Raw genomic sequence first — 22,491 nt, forward strand, 5'->3', positions numbered from 1 at the left:
CAAATGAGCCACCCAGGTACCTCAGGATCACTCTTTTTCTTGGGTATTTTCCCTCCATACCCATCTTAAAATTAACATAAGCCCCCTACAGCTTCATCTGTGTCCATGTCCACATTGAAGAGCCTCCTCATTCTCCTTCCACTCCCTCCCCTCAACAACCCATCTACCATTCAGCAGACCCAAAGAAGAGAAATAGAGATGCCTCTTCACAGGCCAGAAGGAGAATAAAAATGAGGAAAAGCTACAATTATTCTTGTTTGAATATTTTGGGGGGGATGTTTTTACCCATAAGTCCTTTTGATAGGCTTTCTTCTAGTCTTTACCTTTCCATCTAATGCCTACAGAAGTTCTAACATAGTAGAAAATCATGATGCATGGACATTTTTATGCCATGATTTTTATTTTTAAAAAAAAATTTTAAAGATTTTATTCACTTATTCATGAGAGAGAGAGAGAGAGAGACAGAGACAGGCAGAGGGAGAAGCAGGCTCCATGTAGGGAGCCCAGTGTGGGACTCGATCCTAGGACTCCAGGATCATGCCCTGGGCCGAAGGCAGGTGCTAAACTTCTGAGCCACCCAGGGGTCCCTATATGCCATGATTTTTAACCTAAGCATTAGGTCTTGTCTTCTTGTTGTCATCAGAAGTATCGTTGTTCCCAGCTACTCTACCAAATATGATGTTATCATTAGTATATTTATGACATATGTCCCTTTCCATAATTAGGGCTATTTTCACACCATATGCATGCAAAAATGAGTGCCCATTTCATCCAATTTTTTAACTGATTGACATTTAATAATAATATACACAGTATGCTGCTGTTTTGAATCCCTTCCATATTTTTTGTTAGAGACTGTTTTTTAATGTTTTTTTTAATGTATGGTTTTCTAATTTTTCTTGGACCATGTCTGTTTTAATTACTTTCAAAAAGAGGGACACTTGGGTGGCTCAGCATTTAAGCACCTGCCTTCAGCCCAGAGCATGATCCTGGAGTCCCAGGATCGAGTCCCACATTAGGCTCCCTGCATGGAACCTGCTTTTCTCTCTGCCTATGTCTCTGCCTCTCTCTATGTCTCTCATGAATAAATAAATAAAGTCTAAAAAAAAAAACCTGCAACTTGCAACTTGGGTTCATTAATTTTCCTTAGGGAAAAAAAAAACTATTCGCCTTCCCCCCCCCCCCCCCCCGCCAGTGCATTTTTGTAGAGTTGTCTTGGTCCATTCAAACTCTTATTACAATATACCATTGACTGGGTGGCTTATATACAATAGGAATTGATCTCTCACAGTCTGAAAGCTGGAAGTCCAATATCAAGACACTAACGGATTCAATGTCTGGTGAAGGCCTACTTCCTGGTTCGCAGAGGGCCGTCTTTTTGCTGTGTTCTCACATGGCATAAGGGACAAAGGAGCTCTCTGGAGGTCTTGCTTGAAGGGCACTAATTCCATTAACGAGGGCACCACCCTCAGGACCTAATCAACTTCCAAAAGCCCCACTTCCTAATGCCATCATATTGTAGATTATGTTTCAATATATGGATTTTGGGGGGACACAAATATTCAATATATAGTAAGTAGTGTCTATTTTCTAAAAAAAAAAATATGCAAAAGAACAAAAAAAAAATCATTGGCAAATCCATTATCCTGATAACTTGCCTATTCTAGTCTCTTAAGGATGCTAACAAGGAAAAAAATATCAGGAATCACTTGTTATTCAATGACTAGATTCTTCATACACATGATGTGTATCAGATCAACTAAGATCTATGTTTGAACACCTTACTCACTCACCTCAGTAAGGATCCTGCTATCAGCATTTGCCATCCACAGAACTGTGCTAATACAGTCTATTTCTGGAGAATGAAGCACAGATTAACTGCTTGTTCATGATAAATCAAGGGTATTTGATTTGCCTGTTACATGCCCAGTTTTCTTTGGAAGCAAGCCCTGCAAGCTATTTTTCTGATCAAATCCTAACTCTCATGTTAGTGCTTATGAAAGAGAAAAATAACATTTACTCATGATAAGACTGAATTCTATCAATTATAAATCTTATCAATTACCTTGTGAAGGTTAGGCAGAAAAGAAAAGCAAAAAATTCCCATTGTGCTCACTCAACCTCGAGGTTGGACTCATGCAGACTGTTCTAGAATATCCATGATTGGCACAGCTTAAATATAAGGGAAGATAAGGTTGTTAACCCAAGAAGATATCTGATTGATAAATGTCATATTTATAAGGAATGGCTAGTAACAATTCAATAAGGAAATTTTTTTACAATTCACTAGCTAGTATGAAATATTAGAAGGACCCAACATTTCCTTTTTTCTCTATTTTTCTTAGAAGCTAACAAGCTCAGCAGGAATGATCTTAGCAATATTTTCCATGTTGGTGTTTAGAGCTAATCGCTCACACAGACACAAAATTTATGATTTTCTTTTCCTTCAGTAAAGGTACTCAGTACCTAATATAACTTCCATATAATCTTTTGGTTAGTGGCTTGAAAAGAGATAATTTTCCCCCAAAACCTTTAAGATAGATACGCAGTGAGCCAACACATAACCATTTTCCATAAGTTGAAATATATACTTTTACATAAACAGTTATTCAGTTTCAAAAAACATTTCTTGAGCACAGTTACATGCTAGTGTTCACTCAGAGATAAAACATAGGCAAATAGTGTGGCTGAATGTGAACCAGATGGCCTACCACCAATCCTGACTCTTATCTTAGTCCACATGTGTTTTGACACCATCCATTAGCCTTGGGGAGGAGTGTTTTGATACAGAGAAGACACATGGGGACAGGGACATGTGCTCTCTGGGTGAGTGATTATTGTTTTCTATTTATTTCTGAAGTCATCTGGTTATGCCTACTTAGCATTGCACATCGCTTGAAATGTCCTTAAGACAATCAGCTTCGGGAATAAGACTAAGGAAAGTTTCTTCCTCCTCTACCAACTTCTTTTATTTTTTTTTAAAGGACATCTAGTAACAATTTAGGGAGTGAGCAAGCTGGTAGGAGGCCAGTCTGTATTGGGCATCAAAATATCCCCAAAGTAAATTAAGAAACACTGATGCCAGTTGATCAAATGTTCACTCATGGTTCCCAAACATGGTCTTGTTCAGATGTGGTACAAGATCACCTAGAACAGAAAATGTAAAACCAACCACGAACAAACAATGTGAAAGCCTTCTTAGTTGGAGTCAACCTTTTGCTGTTGAATATTTCTGAGATGTCTGTACAAGTTGCAAGGAGCAGCTGCAATCACACCGCAACCCTGAGCCCCGCCAGCTGACAGTTGCCCAGAGTTGGCAGCCACAGCCAGATGAAATTTGGAAAGCCAAAATGTGTGGGGTTGTAGCTTGTCTGATTGCTGAAATTATAAAACCTTTATCAAGTCCTTTAAGAAGTTGTCTGGTCCGTAAAATGGCATACAATAAATTCACTATTTTAAACACAGAGAGGTAGGTCATCTGCAGCAGCAACAGCAAATCTTTTGGCCCCTGTAACTAGAAAGTAAATATTAAACACAAGTTTATTAGTAGTAACTTGAAGGGACTGTACACTATTAATCCTTGTCCAACCCTATTTGAGGAAACGTATCTTTTTCTCATTTCGATTCACTCAGGCTTTGTTCATGTGTGTGTGTGCATGTAGTTCTCACCAGTTTGCAAGACAATCCTGGAAAAGAAGACTTGACAGGGAGATAGAAATGTTTTTTTGCACCCTCTTCTCTTGCTGTCTGCAATATAAAATATAGGATAATTGAAATCAGTTTTTCCACAATTCTTCTGAACAAGGTTTTCTTTCACAGAAAAGCCACAGATTGAACAGCTGCGCTCCAGAATACTGTCAAGCAGGCAGCGTGACTGTTTCTTCCCCGAATGGGTCCCAACTCATTTACTAATAAGGAAATTCAACTTTTAACACATGATTTGCCATTTCACTTTTTACTGCACGCAGAGCCATTTTGGGTAAAATGATATGTAGATATTAAAACTGAAATGCTATGGCGACATCAAAGATATATGTAATGCCCCCAAATATTCACTCCATTCTCCTCAAAGTTATGAAAAAAAAAAATCTAGGAAACTTACTCGCTTGTACTATGTGTACCTGGGGAAGTTTTTCATGCAGAGCAACAGAACAAAACTTGAGCTGCTTTGCTTTCTGCTTCCAGGAATGCCAATCAGAGAACATTCTTTTTCAGACAGCCAAGTTTGGAAGTCAGTTGGTTTCTGGCAGTAAGAAGGGGGAGGGGATGGCAGGAGGGAAAGCACAGTGAGTCCTCAGGCTGATCTTAAGCTTCCAAGTGTTTCCGTAATAGCCATCAATGAAAGCATCTCCTTTTACCCACGCAGAGACAGGTAAAAAGACAGCTGAGTAAATGGGCATTCGATGTAGCAGCAGCGGAAGCTCAGTCAGAGGAAGGAGGGGGGTGGAGGGAGGGCGTTTGAAAGCCTGCCATTGGTGAGCTTACCAAAGGCATCTGCCAGTGGGACTTCAACGGAATGTGAAACCAAATCATTTTCAAGTTAAAGATAGACACAGTATACAGGATCTAGAAGCTGGATTTTAAACTCCTATCACTCCCTAGAATTTCAGAGAGTTCTGTTATGATCTCTGTAGTAATTAACAATTTAGTCAAAGTTCGTTTTTCAAGTGTCTGTGCTAAGAATTCATGTATGGTCTCGATGTCCTGGAATTAAAAGGATTTAGGAGCTCATGGTGTACATACTCTAGGGTAAGTGAAAAGATTGGTTTTAAGGCTCATCGCTTCTCTGAGAAGGTTAATGTTGAATTTTTCTTTGTATCTGTGTAAATGAAAAAGTGATCATGAAGATTTTTCCAAGACTGTGACTTTCTTACCTTTCTTGAGATAGTTGGCGTGTTACAAGTTATGCAGCAGAAAGAAAGAGTATTTCAGCTTTGTTTTGAAATTTATCTTGCATGTCTGTCACTTCAGTTTTGCTTTATTACCCTTACTTGACATTTCCCTCCATTAACTCCTTAAACACCCTGCAGTTATTGAGTTACAATGTCCATAGTTCTGTGTCGACACCCAGTGAATGCTACTTGTGTTTATGATGTCATTGGATGCAATGTTTTATTGTGAGATGGAGAGATTTCCTTGCATGGCACCATGACACTTCCTAATTTAAAAAATGAAAAAGGAAAATAAATAAAAGAAGGGGAAAAAAGGTTACCCAAAGGTGAGATGAAGTGTGTAAGGAACCTTTAGAAAAAAAGAGAGAGAGAGAGAGAAATAAGCAGTTTTCCATTGAAGAGAACAATTTATTAATAGAAGTTATTTTTTGGTGTCGCCTCATTAATTCCAAGCAGGTTCTCTTCCTCCAAAAAAGCTGATATTTGCTAAGTGAATGGAGGCGTTCTGATTATATGGAGCTTGAGAGTGGAGGAGGGAGAGTGGTCTAATTTGCTATTACCACGCTGTGTTTTAAGGATTTCAAACTTCTTTCTTTAAAAGAAAGAATGACAAACTTCAGTTCTCTTCATGTTTTGACCATGTATAGGTTTTGTTTCTTATTTTGTCGAATGACCTCTCAGCTCTGCTCTTAGAGACAGCTTTCCCAAACTTGCACAGCATTCCTTCTGAATAAATACTGTCCATAATAGTCACAGAGGACATGGTGTGAATTGGAAATTCTACTTTATATGGGGAAAATGAATCTGCTGACGTTCTTATCACAGTGTGGGGCTGAACAGTTAGTTGTTAAACGTAACTGGATGGATTTTGCTCTGTCAGACCAGATTCTAATGAACTAAGTCAGCTAAACTAAGTACAAACGATGAATGACTTAACACGGATCTTTCAATTTTGATAAGAATAAATAATATCGTGTGTTACTCTTCTAAAATGATAACGGGGCATCATATTGGTAGAATCATTTGATTTTACAACTACCAAATAATCTAGCAAGACCAAAACAAAATGTGAAGTTGACAGGGCTCAGTTTTGACGCTCCTACCCTCCTTTCTCTGCCCACTTTCTCCCCCCTTCCAGTCCTCCTCCACCTTCCGGGCCTCTGATGAATGTCACTGCTCAGTATTCTTCTTTTTTCTTGCAGTCAAGACCCACTTTCCGGAAAGTTGCAGTGAATTTTCATTTCATTTCTCCACAAGCGGATGGTACCTTTGTAAATTTTCCCTGGTGACATTGACTCCTCTTCCCCTTGCTTCACCCAGCTGAATCCTGACCTGTTGATAGTAGGAGTGAGCCTGGCAGAAATCATAGGTGTTTCCAAGAAATTTGTGAGTGGGAGCTGGTGTGTGCCCACCATACACACATGTATGCACAAAAACACTTCATGGTGGACTTATCTTTTACTCAACTAATATATTTCTGATTGAATCATACATATAAATATATAAATAAATAAAATAAATTATAATTTATATAAATATATAAATAAATTTTATAAGTTTATATATAAGTATATATAAATAAATTATATCATATAAATACATAAATAAAATTATAACAGACTTTTCAGCATAGGGTTTTGTTTTTTTTTCAGTGCGTCAAAAGAAAGCCAAAAAAGAACACAAAACTTTAAATTCTAAAATGTGAGAATTTTAAACCATGAGGCAAAATAGTGTTGATAGAGAGGATGAATATTACTCTGCTATTCTCATGCCACTTATAGTTTCTAGTCTCTTGCTGAAATCTGTCAAGGTTGGGCTTTATTTCATTGAATGTAGTACATGTAGTTTTATAATATATGTCTGCTCATCCTAGTATCTCAAGTGTTACTGGATTTGTTTCTATTATTATTTTTCCTGCCAGGTCTTACTCATGGTGTCATATTTTCTTGGTTGCTTAGATATCTTTGACTATCTGTTGGAAAATGTATTTTAAAAATCACTTGTAAGAATAAATTGAGACCTAGTGGTGATGACATTTTCCTCCAGAGAGGACTTTGGTTTGCTTCTACCAGGCACCTGGGGGCAATATCAGCCCAGAATTTTTCTTTGTCAAAGTCCAACACCTAAGGTTTCCTGAATCACCCCTGTGTAAAAAGCAAGGCTGCAAATCTGTGTGAGGAATCATTTATTTGGGGTTCACTCCTACCCTGAAGGAAGACACAGCCTTTTGAGGTCCCAAGTTAAAGTTGTGTTAGGTAATTAATACCCTCACCTGCGGATCATGGGCTTTGTCATTCCCACAAAACCTGTAAGGCTACCCAAAGTGCAGCTGGTTTCACAGATTTTTGTTCCTGATACTTATATGCCCAAGGGCAAAAGCTTTCAAAGATCATCTTCCTCTCTGGAGTTCTGGTCGTCCAAATTTCTGAGTGTGAAAACCTCGCTATCTTATTAGCTCTTTGCTGTTTTTATATTTTCAATAACTTTAGTTAATAAGAGTGTTAGTCCAAATTATCTCATTACTGGTCCTAAGAATGGAAATTCACTCTACTGCTTTTATAGTCATTTTTTTTATACTCATGCTAGGGAAGATATTAGGCAGTCTGCTAACATCATTGATGATTTTGGGTAGTTTTTCTGATTTGTAGTTTTCGTTGTGGACTTTTGGAGAAATTTTCAAATGCATGGGGGATTCACGTTTCCCAACCTTATTTGAGCTGTCAACAATATTTAGCAGTCCTTTTATTTGTCCCTAGCTGGCCCCTTTCCTTAGTTATCTCTTCAGTCTCTCTAATCCACCCTACCACCATCACTGTCAGCTGTTGACCTTGACTCCTCTTGCTTTCTCTGGGCCTTTATTCAAGTATCTATACATTTAAAAAATTATCTTAAAAAAATTATCTTAAATTCCTTTCTTTCCATTCTCCTTGCAACTGCTCTATTTCAGTTCTTCATCATCTAACTTGGGTATTACAATGGTCTCCCAGGTGTTCTGCATTTAGAGTCTACCCCCCAACACATCTCCCACCCTAGGACCAACACGCCTATCTTCTCAAAATCATAGACATGAATGGATTGCCCCCTTACTTAAAAATCCCTAGTAATTCACCATTTCCTTCAAAATAAATTCCTTAATATGTCTTAAAGGCCTATCACAAAGCCTCAACCTATTTGTCTAACACCATCTCCACTACTTCACTGGTTATCACCAGCACTTTAATCACACATAATTTCTGCCTCCAGAATATTCCATACACTATAGTATCTCTGTGCTAGTCTACCTACCTACCCCCCACCCCAAACACCCAATGTTCATCTCCTTGTGGATAAATTCTGCTTTTTCAAGGTTGACCTCGTTCGTAAGTCACCTTCCTTGTACTTTCTTTACTTGTATAGTTCACCCGCTATTCTGGGATCCTCTGATGGCAGGGACTGTGTCTTGCTCATTTTTGTATTCTCAGTAACTGACAAATAGAAACTATTTAATTTGAGTTTAAGGAAATGAACAAACAACTATTATGAGGAAGTTTTTTTTTTTTTTTACAATTCCTTATTCACTTTATTCTTTTTCATTGTAAACATCATTATTCTTTTGACCTCAGACTCTTTTTCTGGAATTGTGATCATTAGTGTTCCTCTATGTCAAGGAAAGCCAGTTAAAATGCATGTTTGAAAAAAAATGTTTGTTTGGTTATTGCATTTCTGCAGGGGAAGAGGCTATCCATTTCCATTTTTGCCAAATGAGACTCCATAACATCATTGTGATGACGAGAGAGATCATAGAAATTTAAGTGTGATAAATTACCTGTATATTGTCAGAAAGATTCACAATAAAAAGGAAAGTCACGGAGTTAGAAAACACGTTTCAACAAATCTAGCCCATTGCTGGGTAACACCAATAGGAAAAGTTAACCTGACACAACTAGATTAAAATAATCTCACTGCACACAGCCTGAATCTGAACCATTGGAAACGCTGGATTGTTTTTCAGATCAGGGTGGTGCCAGAAGGAAAGCAGTTGATTGCTTATGTGATATGACATTGTCACCCTAAATCTTAAAGGTGGCTGAAAATCTTCATTAGAAAACTTTAAGGACTTAAATGTTAATCTCAATTTGCTATGCTGAATTTAAACAACAACAACAACAACACTGCATTTAATTATTGAAAATTGAATATAGTTAGTGGGAACTAGAGAGAGAGGAAGTATGGCTTATTGATCTCAGGATGTTTAACTAATTTCATATTCCTCAGACCATTTATAAATTTGTCAACATTTGCTATATGCCATTGACATGCCAACACCTGAGATTTAGAAAAATAAGAAACTTGGATTATATTTTTTCTTATATAGGGCTTTCCTACCTCCACAAAGGAAAAAGCCCTTGTATGAATGCAGTCAAAAAATATTGTAAATATAATAATAAATAAATAAATAAATAAATAAATAAATAAATATTATTTTAAATAAAAATCTTTGAATCTAATCAAATGTTCAAAGTCAATGTCTAGGTGAGAACCCAGATTTCTCTATCACAAAATATGAAAATATAATATTATAGACATTTTCTTTTTTGCCTCATCAGTAAAAAACAAGTAAGACTAGCTGTTGAAAACTGGCTGATTTAAATCATAGCTTTCAAGTAGCTGAGCTAATTTGTCTTATTAATTCAATAAATCTCTACCAAGCTCCTAACTTCTGCCTTAACTGTGCCATATTAAGAAATTATCTAGTCCCCTTCACTGGACACTGACCCTGGATTATGTCATGTTAAAACAATGGATATGGGATCCCTGGGTGGCGCAGCGGTTTGGCGCCTGCCTTTGGCCCAGGGTGCGATCCTGGAGACCCGGGATCGAATCCCACGTCGGGCTCCCGGTGCATGGAGCCTGCTTCTCCCTCTGCCTGTGTCTCTGCCTCTCTCTCTCTCACTGTGTGCCTATCATAAATAAATAAAACAAAAAAAGTAAAAAAAAAAAAAAAAACAATGGATATAATTTAAAAATTCCCTTATACTTTCTCTAATTTGTATTCTTAACTTATTTGTATGGCTAATCTCCATACTTGTTAAAAAGTCACTCTGCCTTTCTTCAACAGTAAGTATTTTCCTCTCAGAAGGGTAAGTTTTAGGAGTCTTGGGGTTAGTTTCATTTTTTTAAAATCTATATTTAGCAGATGTTCTCTTACAGAATGGTTTAGAGACCTAAACAAATTATATATTAAAAAAGAGTTATTTGGAACATGCCTTTTTATCACTGTGTTGTACCTTAATATAAAATATAAGTACATTTATTTGCATAAATAAAGTTGGACTTTGCATTCTTGCAAGATAAATATGGTGTGAAGATGACTCAGAGACAGCCTGAGTCATGAAAGCTTTGTAAAGCTTCGTGTATTTTAAAGAAAGCAATGATATTTTTACTATTTTTCTTTTTTAGCCTTACTTTGCTTTTTGTACCTCATTCCTATGTAATGTAGTAGCACTTAGATTTATGAGTGCTGAAAGGATGAATTCACTGAGTTAATCATAGTTGAAGAATACAGATGCCTTTACTAATTGTATTAAGAGATGTCGATTAATTTTGGATGAAATCTATCTTCTAATGCATCTGAACTTCAGAGTCCTAGACTGTTCATTGTTACACATTCATAGCAACATATTTACTCATCAAAAGATGTTGTTTTTAGCACTTCAAATAAGTGTAACAACTCTCTTCTATACCACATGCATCCAATATTTTATACTATTTGGTAGGTAAGAGACATATGTTATTTTCTTTTATATACAATAAAGCTAAGATGCAGACATAGGAAGTGCTCCAGATATACTACATGTGGTTTCCTGAGGTGACAAACAACTCCTAAATCCCATTGGCTTATAAAAGCCAAGGTTTTCTTCCTCCTCATGCAAATTATCTACCACTGGCGGGTGCTGGGGGGGCTGCAGGCCTTTCTCCACATAGTTGCTTTCCCCTGGAATTGACGCGTGTTCCTTGGCCAAAGCATTCTGTGTGGTCACACCTCGCTTCAGTTGAGTGAGGAATACAATTCTGCCACATGCCTGAAAAGAGAAAGCTGGAATTTTTATGAAGACTTCTAATAAATTCTGTGCTAATGGATGATGATAGGTGGTGCCAAACCTCCAGAAGAACAAAGATCTAGACTCAGATCTTAGGCAGTATTTCCCTCCTTATCTGCACTTTAGCGTTCTGTGATTTTAATTACCTGTGGTCAACCGGGATTGGCAAGCAGGTGATCTTCCTTCCAACAAATGGTCAGAAGATAGCCTGTCCCTGTGTCTCATGCCTGTGTCACTCACTACATTTCCTGGCGCAGGCATTTTATTGTCTCACATCATTACAAGAAGAAGCATGAGTACAGTACAATAAGATATTTTGAGAGAGAGAAACCACATTTACATAACATGATACAGTATGTTGTTTAAAGTGTTCTATTTCATTATTTTTTTTAAGATTTATTTATTTTATTTGAGAGAGAGAGCATGAGTGGGAGGGGCAGAGGGAGAGGGAAAGAATTCCAAGCAGACTCCTATTGAGCATAAGCCCAACATGGGGCTTGATCTCACAATCATGGGATCAGGACCTGAGCTGAAACCAAGAGTTGGATGCTTAACTGTGACACCCAGGCACCCCTGTTCTATTTTATTATCAGTTATTGTTGCTAATCTCTTACTTTGCCTACTTTATAAGCTAAAATATATTACAGGTGTATATGTATAGGAAAAAAACATAGTAGATCAAGGGTTCAGTACTGTCTGCAGTTTGAGCCATCCAGTAAGGATCTTAGACGGTATTCCCACGGATAATGGGGGACTGTATTCCCATGGATAAAGGGGGACTCCTTGTGAACAGGTGCCCTGGCAGTTTGTAGACAATTGCCTACTATCTGATTCTATTGTTTTTTCATCTTTTTTCGTCCTTTGATGCTCATCCCACTAAGGCTTTTGGCTCTCTAAATCTTTGCTGTTTCCTGAGCAACTGTGACCTTTCCTGTCAGTGCTTTTCCAATCCTTAGGAATCCTAACATTTACCTGCCTTTACATTTATCTCTCAGGAAGTCCTGCCCATAAACAGCCTTGGGAAGAGAAAAGAGCCTCTGCTAGGGCAATTCCTTTAAATTGTAGAGACCAAAAAGTGAAACATTACTTCTACACTTTCCCATCTTTAAGAACTGATCACGCATAGCAAATTAATGGAGAAAAATGCAGTGGAGTATAATCCATTACAGCCCCAGCCCCCAGTATTTCCAAGAGGCAAAATAAAAGGACTATGGTTAGGGAAAATGCCCCCAGAAGAATGGTGATCTATATTACATATTAGAAATGCATCATTTTGAGTAGGATTTATGCCACTCTGATACTCTATTTTTTTTGTTTTGCATTTAGTTTTAAGCACTAACAAGGCAAAACTGAAGAATTCAAAGATTAATGAGATGCTTGAAAATTGGAAAATTATTAAGCCAGTATTTTAAGGCCTTTGGATTTTATTTTATTTTTATTTTTTAATTTTTTAAAAAATATTTTATTTATTCATAAAAGACACAGAGGAGAGAGAGAGAGAGGCAGAGACACAGGCAGAGGGAGAAGCAGGCTCCATGCAAGGAGCCCAATGTGAGACTTGAACCCAAGAATCCAGGATCCAGGATCATGCCCTGAGCCAAAGGCAGGCGTTCAACTGCTGAGCCACTCAGGCGTTGTGGCCTTTGGATTTTAATTTAAATCAGCAAATCCAATTTATGTTCTTGGAAACAGTAATTTTAGGAAATGCTATATGCAAAAAAAAAAAAAAAAAGATGAGTATTCTGGGTCAAGTGAATTTGGAAAATGCTGTATACCATATCTCTTTCTTGGAGATTTAGGGGAACCTCAGCATTAGGGGGTTCTTAAAGTCTGATTTTTTTTCAACCTAATGTTTTAACACACTTGGTCAATTCTTGTTTAAATCAACCCTTGTTCATTGTATTAATAATTAAAAGTGATAATCTGGCAGCTCATGTAGTATTTTAGAACGTAAAGATGAGAATTTTAAAGGACTTTCAAATATCTTTACTATTGGGTACTTTGTATTCTCCTGATAATGCCATTGATTTTAAGTACCAACAGAAATTAAATTTTGAACCAAAAGGGCATCCAGTAGTATTTTTTTTAACTTTAGTCAGCATATAATTTGTGATGCAACCACAAATAAAGAGATTGGCTGTATTCATCAGAATCCAGAACTCCACAAGGATTTTACCTATTTCATTCAAATATCTAAAACTGTTATTCCATTTTAGAATGTGACTACACACTATTAATTTCTAAGACTTAGTTATCCTTTCTTTATGAAGACCTCGTGAAGAGAAATCTTCAACATTTGTTTCTTGATTTTTTGTTGTTGTTGTTCACCTCCTTTAAGTTTAAAAACTTTAACGCTTAAAAGGAAAAGGAAAGGGATGCCTGGGTGGCTCACTGGTTGAGCATCTGCCTTTGGCTCAGGGCATGATCCTAAGGCCCGGGATTGAATCCCGCATAGGGCTCCTTGCAGGGAGTCTGCTCCTCCCTCTGCCTCTCATGAATAAATAAATAAAATCTTAAAAAAAAAAAAAAAAAGGAAAAGGAAATTGTTGGGTTTCAAAAGATGCTCTATGAAAGTTACCAGCTATGGAAATTTTTTGGTGCAAGAAGGGTAATAGACTAACACAAACAAAATGTCTATTTTTTTAGAACATTATATTCAGCTAAGTGCTGTGACTGCTTAAAATAAACGAATGCTCCATGAACTTTTAAACTATCAGGAATTCTAGTAAAAAAATAATTCTAGATATGAGTTTTACTGATTGGTTATCAGAGTGTTCAGGTGTGACAGGGAGCGTGTGTCCTTTCATCACCTCATTTACTCCTGTAATATTCTGCTTTTTATTTATCAACATTTCAACTCTCCTCCTAACATTTTAGAAGTGTTAATTTTTTGTCAGTACATTTTTTTTAAAAAAAAGAAAATTACTTGGGAAATATACCTTCTCTTTGTATCATACAAAGAAAAATCATTCAATCCAAAGTGTGAGTAGCATCAATTCCTGGCCCACATTTCTCCCTTGGTTTATTTTTGTTTATATTTTCCCCTGGGGTTTTAATGAGATTCAGAAACCATAATGATGTCAGCAACACCTCTAAAAATCCATTGCAGGGGAATCTGAAGATCTCTTCTCAACTCTGCAGGGCTGCTCCTTTGCAACTCTCTGAATAGCCACAAAGCAGAACATTCTATTGTTTGCCAAATTACAAAGTCAATTATATCTACATTCTGAAACTGCCTAGCACCTAAAACATTTGGAATGCTAAAAAATATCCTGTGTAACCATTTGCCAGACGCCAGAACATAAATCTAAATTACTTAGATTTACAGTATTATAATCTCTCCTTTAAAATGACATGAGGGAAGTGTTTAACTTAATGAGGCAAAGGATCCTGGTGTGCAAGTTACATTACATTTTTCATTGCACAAGGGTAAATTATTGCTTCAGTCTCCTAAATGGTACCCCAGTGGCCTCAAAGACACAATGTAGCTTCCAGAAATGCCCATTTTTGTCTTAGGCAATAACTTACTTCATGAGAGCATGCTTTCTGAGAATTGCCCATAACATTTCTTGCAGTAGGCTGAATTTCTTGAAGGTCATTCATAGACACTAGCTGAACTTGACTTTTTTTTTTTTTTAACTTAGGAACACTGAAGTGTAAGTCTTTAGACATCATCATACAAAAGGGAAACCAATGAACATTTCTGTTCTAAACCATTTAGAAAACATTCTAAGAAATAAAAGGCTGTGATTTTTTTTTTTTTAGTGTTTCTCGTCTGATTTTGCTAACTTTTTGAAATAAATAAGCGCAGGTCTATTGGGGTGGTCTATAAAGATTTTGGGCTATAATAATTAAGTATATTATTCTATATTTGCGAAAAGAATCTTAATCCTCTATTGAACACCATATGTATGAATCTAAATGTGTGCGGGCTTTTTTAAAGCAAGCTTTACTTTCTAATAAGGTAATACAGGATTTAATTAAAACAAAACAAAATACCCTTACCATTCAGTGCTGCAGCATTTGGGTAAATGTTAAAGCTTGACAATTTTCAAGGCAGAGACATTACTCCAGGCTTTCTGCCAAACCATTCCTGGTAATCTGATGACAAGAGACGAAGTAAAGGAAAGTGCTGCTGCCTGGCTTAGTTAGATATGCATTTGCTAAAAGAGAAGCCAGCACATTTCTTAGGTAAACCATCAAAATTACAATTTAGAAACACACACACACATCTACACACACACACTATGCTTTTACAAGTCTAAGAATATACACATTAAAATACAATTCTGTGCTTAAGGGGAGCACAGAAGTAGCAGACACAGCTAGGGTTGACTAGATCCTTTCTTTATCTTTATCTTGAGTGGTTTTAATATACAACCGCATTTCTTTCAATAGCTGCCATGGAAGGAATTAAATTACTCATATCTGGACAAGATTCAGATTTGCCCTTACATGGTTACATTCTAGAAACTACTCAAAATCTCTCATTGATAAATGAGTGGATTGAGCCACTATATTCTGTGGTTTATTTAAATGGTATGGGTAAACATGTGTTTTCCTGTACTGCTAAAAGGAAATTCAATGTAATAGTGTTATCAGAAAATAATCAGCGCACGCATTTTTATGGCAGCAAGACTGTTGGAAATGTTTTAAACTCTTTGGAGGGAGGGATATTGAATCAATGACTGTATTTGCATATACTGTTTTGGCCACTGGAGGGCTCTCAGATTTTTTTACTTGAATGCATTAGAACTCTATTTGATATAACTGCAATTTCAGTAAAAGAAATTTAAACATTGGCACTATAAAGTCTATATAGCCTCCCGCCCCATAATTTGGTAGCTATTTTCTAAGTACAAAATGAAAGAAAAATTGGATTTAGTTTACTGTATCCTGTCACTCTTTCACAACAACAACAACAAAAAAATCACAATAAAAGAGAAATGAACCATGTGCTTTTTTTAAACAATCATGTCATAATCAAGACTCATGTCAAAATTTCATGATCCACAACCTGTGTATTAGAGTAAGACATTCCTGTATTTGATGTTTTAAATGACCTACACCTTGCCAAGTCCCTGTCTTTAAGGAGTGCCCTAGGAAGACAGGTACATATGGTGCCAGTTTCCTCATAATGTAGGAAACGATAGAGTGTTCAGAGAGGTCCTGAAAGAGGTGACAGCAATATTGGATCTTGATAGTTAAGTGGAAGTTACCTAGATGAAGAAAGATGGGAAAGCATTCAAGATTGAAAAACTAGCATGAGGGGATCCCTGGGTGGCGCAGCGGTTTGGTGCCTGCCTTTGGCCCAGGGCGCGATCCTGGAGACCCGGGATCGAATCCCACGTCGGGCTCCCAGTGCATGGAGCCTGCTTCTCCCTCTGCCTGTGTCTCTGCCTCTCTCTCTCTCTCTCTCTCTCTGTGACTATCATTAAAAAAAAGAAAGAAAGAAAAACTAGCATGAGCAAAGACAGGAAACAGGTGCGTAGAGGAGCGTTCAGCTATTTGGTGTTCTAGAGTTTGATGATACAGTGAAAGGAGGTGAGTTTGGAGAGGTCAGTGGGTACCCAGATAAGGAAGGCCTTTATGTCATTCCAAGGTTTATTTGTTTTTTTTCTCCATTTCTTAGAGCATTTAGTGCTTCTGAAATCCAAACCCCTTCCCCAAAGGTAGGTAGATAGGTAGGTAGGTAGGTAGGTGAATAAATGAATGAATGAATGGCACCTGAGTGGTTGAGTGGCCTATGGCTCAGGTCGTGATCCTGAGGTTTTGGGATGAGTCCTGCATTAGGCTCCCTACAGGGACCCTGCTTCTCTCTCTGCCTATGTCTCTGCCTCTCTGTGTCTCCCATGAGTAAATAAATAAAATATTTAATAAATAAATAAATAAATAAATAAATAAATAAATAAATAAATAGAAAAAATAAAAAGAATAAATACATACTCACAGGAGGATATAGAGCCAGAGTTCAAAATGGTCTGGCATGTATATCAAGTTCTTTGAATTCTTGTGTATTTGTATTTTGCTCCTAAGAAACCTCTGTTTCATTTGGTATCAAAGTCTTTTTCTCCAAATTGAGAAATGCACCATGTCTATTCAGTTGTTTCTCATTCTCCCACCACATTAATGGTCTGCCTTAGAGCTTCCTTTGACTACAAATTGTCTTCGTTTGAGAGCACAGCTCTAGGTACTAAGGGTTACAAGAAGTTGATCACCCTGGATGATGATTTTAAATATGGCAAGAATGAAGGCAGAGAAGAGAGAGAATATTGCAATAGTCTTCTCATAATAGCTACTTAGATGGAATATTATTTTCACCACCGGGGTGGAGAGGTTTTCCATATTGTTTTTAGATTAATTTGTTACAAGCCAAATATTCTCTAACCTTGTTCCCAAATGGACATTTTAAGCAAAGCTTATATATAAAAAAAGAAAACTCACTTCATCATCTTCTCATAATTTCAACTCTTCTGAAATATTGCAAATGCCTACTAAAAGAGATGGGAAAAATGCTTGTCACTGTAGGCAGCACTCTTAGCACAGAGGTGTTTGTCCTAAAGTGTCCCTCCTATCTCTTCTCATGGCCGTAAGACATCTTGTAGCAATCTTCTTTAAGCACTCAAACTTTGGAGTCCTACTGGACATTTCATCACCAACACACAGCATCAATAAGCCAGAAGATACAGAAGTGCATAGATCAACTAGGAGAAAGGCTAAAGAGGTACCATTTTGATACTCGATGAGGGAAGATTATTTTTAGGTGGCTCTGTTTAATAAATAATGAAGCGCAAGATGGAGGACCATAGCAATGTAAATCTGAAACTGTCTATGACTCTAAAACCCTGTGATTTGAATCATAAGTGGCTATGAGCCAAGTAGGAGAAACCCAGAATGCATCCCCAATCTGTGATGGAGCTACCCAAGCATGCTCTTTTGACAGACTCAATTGCAGATTCAAATTTTAAAAAAGAGCTATGCCATATCCTCCTCATTTGATAGATCTAATAACTGGATTGGTATTTAGGTGAATTGGAGACATGCTCATCTATCCAACCCTACAAAAATATAGGCAGCCTGAGCTATGATGATGGTATGATTTTTTTCTCTCACAATCAGAAGTGGCCTTTACAAATTGCTACCAGGAAGAAAGACTTTACATTAGCAACACTAAAAATGAAATACACATCCTCTAATATTCAAATGAACAATACTAAGTAGCCCTACTAGGTCAGTTGACGCATCTACACTTTAGGAGGGCCCATCAGTATGTCTTTCTACTCAGATCCTCAGTTATCTAACAAAAGTATTTCTTGTATTCTTTTGTGAATTCAGGCAGTGTAATTGTGGGAACTACTTATAAAAATTTCTAGGCCCAAATTGTTTCTTTCATGCTTTCTGGGACTTAGGAAACCACAAGATCAGATGGAGAACTTCTTTCTTCTTTTTTGAAAGAGAGTTTATCCATCTCTTTGTATATTAGAGTGACCCATCTCTATGTGAGAATATAAGTCAGGCTTCTTAAATTTTCCAATAGAATGTCAGCTCTGCTGCCTTTTCCCCTGCTGTTTAAACATACAGATCTTTCTTCAATCAACCACACAGAATATCGGCACTTTAGGCAGCTGCCAAAAGATTTAACCTTGAACTGACTGTGCTAAGAGTAAATGCCGAGACATCTCTAAGTGCTGTAGTAAGTTGGATCACATATCCTGAGCTCATTGTCTTCATTCTTTCCTTGCCCCACCACACATACAACATCATTACTGGGTAAGTATTTAATTTTGTGCTCTTGGCCACTGTTTACCATACTGCATGACACTTTGGGAAAATAAAGAAATATTTAACTTTGAACAACTCCAGTAATATTGTGCTAAATATTGCTTGATAGCTTCAGAATAAGGAGCTCTACCACAAAGCGCTCACAAGAATTTGTGCCAAGAAAAAGTTTCTCTCTCAAGATAAACTTGGAAGCTTTCTTTATTGTACAAGGAAAACTATATAAGCTCTCCATTTCCTTTTTGTGTGTGTGTGGCTGTCTAGATTCCAAAAGCTGAAATGAATGCTCAGCTTCATGCTTGTATTAAAAATCTAATCTGAATGCTTGTATTAAAAATCTAATTTTCAGTGCTTAGTATAATAATTGTTGTCTTGAAAATTTGTTTCTAATTGTACCTTAGCTTAATTGTACCAAAGCTCAATTTACTTCCTCTTTCATAATAAAATTCATCTCTATCATTAGGGTGTAATTCATACTTCCCCCACGTGAGATCTCTGAGGTCGGTGACACTGCCTCATGCTCCACTGTTTCTCATCATTGAGCAGACAATAGTATTTGTTAACATTACTTTGCATAGTCTTGTATGTTTTTAATAATGAGATACTCCATTCTGAAAATAGGAAGTAAAATTTTAAGCCAGCAGGAATGACTAACAAGGCTTTTCAGAAAAATGAATAAATAAAAACAGTAACATTTCTTAGGGGCATCTGACACCCATTTTCTCCAAAAAGCTTGGTGACAGATTTCTATCCCCACTCCAGTTTTGTGCAGAGTCTATATTTATTCTTATCAGTCAGGTCACATTTTATTTTGTTATTGAGTTTTATTTTCAGCAAGTTTTAACTTTCTTGGAGTTTTGCATCAGAGGGCTCTTGACAGAATAAACAATAAGGTCATGCTTGATTACAATGGGCTTATGTCATCAGTTTGTCTTATTCTAGCAACCAAGGCTATTCAAATACGTGAGGAGACTTCTATAGGCTAAGGAAGATCGCAGCTGTGAGGCTGTCTTTATGAGAACAGGGATGAGCTGACTAGTCATCATTCCTACGGGCTGGTGTTTCCCTCATGGACATCTTTGAGATCTAGGAGTATGAAGCTGGAGTGAAGAAGTAACTGTCAAAGACGAAAACCAATCCAGTCTAATTGACGGTTTGAAACCCAGGTCTCTTCGTTTATAATCCAGAACTCTTTCAGATACTCCTCAGATGTGCCTCATAAGATCTCTGAAACAATGTGTTAAGAAAAAAAGGGGGGGGCTGTGACTCAGCATTTCTTCATTGTTGAGATGACCACACTATTTGGGGGTGTGGAGTGTAGAGCACTTTTGGGGACGTGGAGTATAATCAATTGTCTCTCATATGCCAGTGGAACAGTTTGCTTTGAGGTACATGTAAAAAAATGGATAGATGCATAGGAATGGAGATGGTGGAAGGATATCATGAATAGTAATGCCCACTCAAAAAGGAAATAGTTGAGAAACTATGGTAAATCTGCTCAATAGAATGTTATGTGGTCTTCTATGCATTTAAGCTTGCTGTACATTTCTTTCATGAACTGAATCAGATATCTATCTGTTAACTGTCTGATGTTGAGTTATCTTAACTTTTTAATTCTTGTCTGCTAAATGAGGATAATAATAGAGCTACCTTCTGGGATTTTTGAGAGGATTCCATGAGATAACCCATGTAAAAAAATTAATGAGCTCAGCATATTGCACATGGTAGAATTATGCCTATGAAACATCTTTATGATTGGGAAAATACTAATGTCCTAATGTAACAATAAAGAGGACATGAAATTGTGCAGTTATCATAATTATGTAGGTACACTGATTTTCAAAAGCCTAGAAAGAGACATTAATTTCAGAGATCTTTGTATCTTGAGATACAGCAGATTATTTTCTTCTTTGTAATCTCCTATATTACACAAATTTTCTACAAAGCACACACAAAATATACTTAGGGAAATATAAAACTCATAAAAATAAACGTCAACCTGCTAAAATTCCTTCTTTTGGCTCTTAACAGATTCTTAGAGGGAACTGGAATGTCTTTATTTGCTAACCAACATTTACTTACTAGTGTACATGTCATATATATTAAGGAAATAGTGCCATTCGATTCTAGTCCAAATCCTTTCTAGCCTTATAAATAAGTTCATTTATCTCTAATGAAAATTGAGCAAGTAGAGAGTGATGTAGTCCTGTTCTCTGAAATTTCCTCCAGCCTCAGGTGTTGAGACCTATAAATCTTGATTCGTAGGGGCTCATTTCTTTCCCCAGAACCTGTGTCATTCTTTTAGCAGAGAAAAAGCTCAAAAGAATGATGTATTCTTGAAAGATGTGGGGGTGTGCAACTGTAGTAATGTGGCACTCCAGCCATATTCTACAGCACCTCGTCACTGCAGCAATAAAAAGAGCCAGGGAGAATCTTCTTTGCTCGTGCTCTGATTAGCTCTATTGAGGAGCAATAAACAAGGAAAGGTTGTTGTCGTTAATTTGCAGCACTTATACTCATCAGTAAACGTTATTACTCTTTGACATTTTCAGTGCTGCTCAGCTTACCTGTAAACATTCCCCCACCGGTATGCCTTGCTCTTACCTTATAATTATGAAACACTATGTGTATTAATCTAAATGAAGATATTATACCCATGAGAATTAATCATGACTGGGAGAGCTCTTGGTACATCAATCAATTATAATGAGTCAGCCTTCGTGCTATATTCTTATTGCTTTTAAAAACAAGTACACATAATTTTATGAGAATTTACTCCTCTGCACACCTCTCCCACTTCTTTGATAACACAGTTTTCTGATATTATACTGGATTCAGAGAAGCTCATCTCTGGACTGAATCACCAAGTTCTAGAGCTGGGAGCGACTTAGACACACAGCTAGTGACTGATTCCCTCTGTTAGTTTTATGGAATAGGAGACCATAGCCTGGAGAGATTAACGTTGTCCAAGAATACAAGAGTTAATAGTAGAACCCAGTCCAATTCTGTTGTTACATCTTGGAGCCTTTTAAAAATCCATGGCAACTATTCTTATAATAATAATTTGCCAGCCTAAGCTACTTTTTTCTATAAAGTTCACCCTGCTTTGGAATATTTGTTGGCAATAGCATGTATTCATTTTTGATGAGGAAAAAAACTAGGGAAGAAGGATTAAAAACTAGTTTGTAAAGCATTTTAAATCAATGGTGACCACAAATCACTGTTTTATTCAAACAGCATCAGATACATCTCTTTACATAGAGCAGGCAAATGGAAGTATGTCCTTCAAAGGCTGGAGCAGATAGGTCATAATTCTATAACTAGCAGTATAATCCTCTTGGTTTCTCGGTAATTTTTAAATTATTTCTTTCTGCCTATGTCACTTTGGAAGGGCTTAGAACAAACCATTCAATTAGGAAGTAATATTGTGATATTTTCAAGGGCTTTGTGCTGTGGGTAATGAGGAAACTTCAAATGAGCGTCATGTTGAGACATAAAAATGTAATTATTTGGCATCTTTACTTAGCATTTTTCACTTTCATAAAATCATTGGTAAGAATCTGTATTTTTTTTCAAATTCCTGTTTGCATTCATTCACCATCTACTTTGGTCACCAGCCATGTACCAATTACTGTATGATGTCTGTGGATACAATCTCTGTCCTCAGGGAGTTCAGAGTGTAGAGGAAAAACATATACACAAGCAAATTGTCGTGATTTCATGTGACAGATGCCACAACA

The 22,491-nt window shown here is 36.9% G+C and overlaps 1 protein-coding gene across 25 annotated transcripts in view; it reads left to right on the forward strand.

Annotated features, from left to right (window-relative positions):
• DTNA (dystrobrevin alpha) overlaps positions 1-22,491 on the forward strand; it is a 356,943-nt gene that overhangs the window by 96,185 nt on the left and 238,267 nt on the right. For 6 of the 25 annotated variants that reach the window (XM_041746622.1, XM_041746603.1, XM_041746664.1 and 3 more), the window contains exon 1: positions 4,527-4,749. The exons of 2 other annotated variants lie outside the window; for them this stretch is intronic. The gene's annotated coding sequence lies outside the window, so the exon portion shown is untranslated. Of the gene's footprint in view, positions 1-4,286; positions 4,373-4,526; positions 4,750-22,491 lie in introns of those variants that run through there. 17 more of the 25 variants (XM_041746648.1, XM_041746652.1, XM_041746659.1 and 14 more) reach the window with 7 other exon arrangements.

The sequence above is a fragment of the Vulpes lagopus genome, chromosome 1 (genome assembly GCF_018345385.1).
Source record: "Vulpes lagopus strain Blue_001 chromosome 1, ASM1834538v1, whole genome shotgun sequence".
Taxonomy (NCBI): domain Eukaryota; kingdom Metazoa; phylum Chordata; class Mammalia; order Carnivora; family Canidae; genus Vulpes; species Vulpes lagopus.